Source organism: Limulus polyphemus, unplaced genomic scaffold (assembly GCF_000517525.1).
Source record: "Limulus polyphemus unplaced genomic scaffold, Limulus_polyphemus-2.1.2 Scaffold678, whole genome shotgun sequence".
NCBI classification, from domain to species: Eukaryota; Metazoa; Arthropoda; class Merostomata; order Xiphosura; family Limulidae; genus Limulus; species Limulus polyphemus.
In genome coordinates, this window is record NW_013666288.1 from 444,087 (window position 1) to 448,784 (window position 4,698).

Consider the following 4,698-nt stretch of genomic DNA (forward strand, 5'->3'; position numbering starts at 1 on the left):
AACCACCACGCCATGTTAGGCCTGAAAGGAAAGGGAAGAAAAAGAAGGAGAAAACGGGATAGAGGCAAGAAGAAGATTAAAAATGAACCAGAGAAAATGTAAGACTCGTTTAGATTATTTATCCGTGTTCATGTAGTGCTCACTAGGTGTCGTTTTCGTTTGTTTGAAGTTAAGCCCAAAGCTACACAGTGGGACATCTGTGCTCTGCCCACCACAGGTATTGAAACCCGGTTTCTAACTTTGTAAGTCCGCAGACATGCCGCTGTGCCACTGAAGGGCCTTTAAGTGTCGAGCAATGATGTTGTACAAATCGTAACTTTGCGGAAAATGGGCAAAGATGAATAAAAGGTGTGAAATAAATAGTGAAACCTGTGCACTCAATATCTGCTTTTCGAATAATGTTCGATGTATCGATATCTAGGGAAACGTGCTTTCGTAGGTAGCTTTATAATAAAATGTTAATGAAAATAGGTAAAAAAGCAGTTAATCAAAAATTATACTTACAACCAATATTTCTTTTATCTGAAATACCTTTATTACAAAAACTTGATTTATTTACTTACATGCTTCATTTTTCCATATCCTTAGAATGTTGGTTTCAGTAAAACTATAAAGATAAAAATACAGATCTTTCGCTTAAATCCTATATATTTCGAAAATACCTTCCTTAACACAAAATTTCCCTATTTCAGTACACAACAGTTTTAACAACTGCTTTTTCGTGAAGAGTTTTATTTTTTGTCATATAATATGGCTTTTTTTTCTAATAAACAATTATTTTTAACTTTGAAGTAGTAAGGTTAGACAAAGAAACGAGCAAATTTCCAAAATCATGTAATAGGCACTGGTTACACAGATGACAGCGGACCATCAATATTCTAAATAGATTAAAACCATTTTATGCGAAAGACAAAATTGTTGAATATCCTGGATAATGTGTGAGTACGATAATGATATCATCCATTTCTCCAAGTAGTGACCACTAACTGTTCATTTCAAAAACGTTGAAACTATTTCATAAAGAAGTATGAAGAAGCTTTAGTTGGAGATTATAATTCAGTTGAGAAGTTCAAACCGTCTTAATCCACCCGTTTTGATGTTTTATTGTGAGGATCTTCGAGTGAACATGCCATAGCAAATTGGAACGTCGTCCTCATACTAAATTCAATATTTAAGAACAGATGCAATTAAAACATTCAGAGTAAGATGTATGTATTTTTACAGTTTTCTAACATTGCTCTAAGATATATTACTAACGAATACTTGCATCTAAACTGGAACATGAAAATCACTAATCCTGGTCTTTCTAACTAAAGTGTATAATGCGGTGTTTATGGCGCTGCACAATTTTATACTTGTATTTCATGTTTTTTGTTCGACTCTGTGTTCTAGACAGTTTTTCCCAAAGTATATATAATGAAAGAGACTAATATGATAGAATGAGTTGAATGTGAATTTCATAACAAATAACTTTTCCACACGAAAAACATTAGAATAGATAAAACAAATCTTAAGTCGGGTTTGAAGTCTATTATATATATGTTATTCATACAACCTTTACCTACAATAATTACTTCTGTGTGAATACCCGTGAATATACTGTTGTAAACTATTTCTAAAAGTTAATTTGAAAGTCAAATTGGACTTTTGAATTAAAAATTCATTCATTCGGTTTTTTGGAGTCCAAATAACTTAGAAGAAAAGTGTGTTTTCTTCTTAAATCACGTCTAGAAAAACGTTTTGTTTTTTCCTGTTTCACATAAATAACAAAAGAATGCACATAAGCTGACGCACTATAAACCAGGTAAATAAAAGATGCCGAATAAAGAACGTGTTTTCAGACCTGTAGAAATATGAATATGGAAACTTTACTGTCAATAGAAGGAGTTTTCAACCAAAACACGCTGTTCTTGTGACTTTTTTAAAGTTAGTTTTTGACTCGCTTTAGATAAAACATGCACATACGTATGTTTTAAGACAAACAGGAACTGGAAATTAAGTAATGTCAAGTGAATCAGAATTTTGGCAATGCAAATAAAAACATTGCCTCAAGGAATACGTTTGTGAGATCAACTTTTCCATTTATTAAAGCATGATATGAGAATAATATTGAATAAAATCACTAGACATAAAGCTTTCTATCCTCTTACACTGTACAGAACTTATTTTTCTTTGTTACAGAAAAAAAGCCACTTGAAATCTCACATTTTTACAATGTCTTATTTTTGTTGAGCTATATCTTAAATGTTCCAATGTTCTAAGGGATTTATTCTGTATAAAAGAGGCAATGTCTTATAAGGTGCAAAATACTGCCCTTTGTAAATTTTTCCTTTAAAACGAGATTGTGGATAACAGGCTAGCAGTTCGTTGCCGAAAAAAAAAAAGTGCTCCGTTATTTGGAGTCATGGGTGCGCTTTAAGAGTATAGGGACTAATACCACTAAGCTATCAGAAAATAACACCCCAAGGGTTGGCGGTGGAGACTGTTAACTAGATGCCATTCCTCTAATTCATCAGTTCAAAATTAGTGCCGATAACACGTAGATATCCTTTGTGTAGTTTTGCGCGAAAATTCTGAAATAACCCTTTAAATTAGAATTACCGAAGAATGAAGAGAAACAACATACAGAGAAATATATAGCTCCATATATAAAAATAATGATAATGCGATTATGTTATTACAAAAATTACATTATACGAAGTATACCTGTTGGAAGAAAATGACAAATATTCCATTTAGCTGAAAGAGAATAAAGAAAATGAAATAAGTATCAATTATGACTACTAGATAGCGACAAAGAAGTAACCATAATATTATCTCGTACTTTTTAAAATAAAATGGGAACTACTGTTAATAAAGTTTAAGAATGTTTTTAGTTAACAGAGCTGCTTTTGTTTGCATTAAATTAGACAAAATCTAATACATTGATTCCAAGTTTCAAATTTCCACAATTTTCACATAGCTTTTCTAAATTCAGTTACTTACATTTATATTCAAACCACCATCCGCTAGCACTTTCAAAATAATTAATCAGCTGACAAGAAACATATCTTTATCTTTCCTAGTGTATTAGAAAAAATACTTGATTTCACGCTAATTTGGGTTAACATCATTTTGAGGGTCTAAAGGTATTAAGTCACAAAAACTGTGTCGTGTTAGTTAAAGAACTCAAAAGCATAACTTCTACCTATACAGCAAAATATTAACTTATAAAGATGTTTACGCATATTTCTTGTTAGCCAAATGATTGTATTTACTTCTTATCACTGTCATGTACTTCCGATTTGAGCATGCTATTAAAAATTTTACAAAGGCAGAGGTGTAGGAGGTAAATTAAAAGTGGGGGAGACATATTTGACCGAGCAAAGCGAGGGAATGTGTGCCACAATAATACCCATTAAGGCTGGGGTCCAGGTCTTGCCTTAAGTCCCTGGAAGCATTTGGGTTATGGATTAAGTTTTATGCATTTTCTTGCTTTTCCTGAGAGTAATTTCCCTAATTTTGACTAATTTTAATGAGACATATTGAAAAGTGCCTTTCCGCTTCCAACACCACTGAAACGTATGTTAATGTTAACATTTTGTAAAAATTACTTGTATTTTAAATCTATGAATGGAAAATGCTAAATCTACTTGTATTCTCTGCTAATGTTATGAAGTTTAAGAAGACTGAGTTGTGTAACTTTCTGTGTATTTAAGACACAATTCTATCGTTATGTTTAAAATGCTTTGAAACTTTTATTATACAGTGGACTATTCTAATCTTCCTCTGTTTTACGTTGAATCGTCTCTTTGGCCTCAGTCATTATGTTTTTACCCGTACTGTCAGTGGTGGCGCTACAGGGGGTAATGGGAGGCATTTGCTCACGCAAACTTTTTCTTTTCCCCCCAGTTTACCCTCACCCCCAAGTTTAATCTTACATACATAGAGCAAATGTAATGTGTATAAAAAGAAAACAGGTTCGCACGCGCATTACCGTTTTATGGTATTTTTTTTTTCTTGATAGCTAGATCTTTCCAAGGCCTAGGAGTATTTTGGGGCTTCAAAATAATACAAAGTACATTTCGAAACCCATCGTTGGCTCAATGTAATTTAGCACGCTAAATTTTTTTTGGGGGGGAAGGGTGTATAAGATGTCTTGTTTTGCGTATTCAAATTTAAATCAAATGGTTCAGATGATACTTTCGAAAAATTTTTGAAAAAATTACAAGTGAAATGTAATTCTTTGTCTACGGTGTACAGAGTCAAGTAAACAATTAGGTAGATAGATAGAATGTAAATATTACAATAATATAATAAAACTATACACTACTATCCTGTAAAATATTATAATAAACTATATAACTTCTATATCTTAGTAATGTGTTACTAAAATAGTAAGATAGACAAATTGAACACACAAGTTTCAGAAATGTTCAGACTCGACAAGCTGAATTCTATAGATGTCTGTATTAATTGACTAGTAAAGCATAATAATAATAAATTATGTACATAGTAGGGAATAACAATAATTTATATATGTAAGATATATATATAATATATAGTCTCTTGTATCAAGGAACTTGTGTAAGATATAACAATTCATGGACATTCATACTTAAGAAAATAACTTACTACCGTATTTTTTGGTGTATAAGACGCACTTTTTTAGCCCAAAATTTGATGTCAAAATCTGCTTGCGTCCTATACATCGAAGAT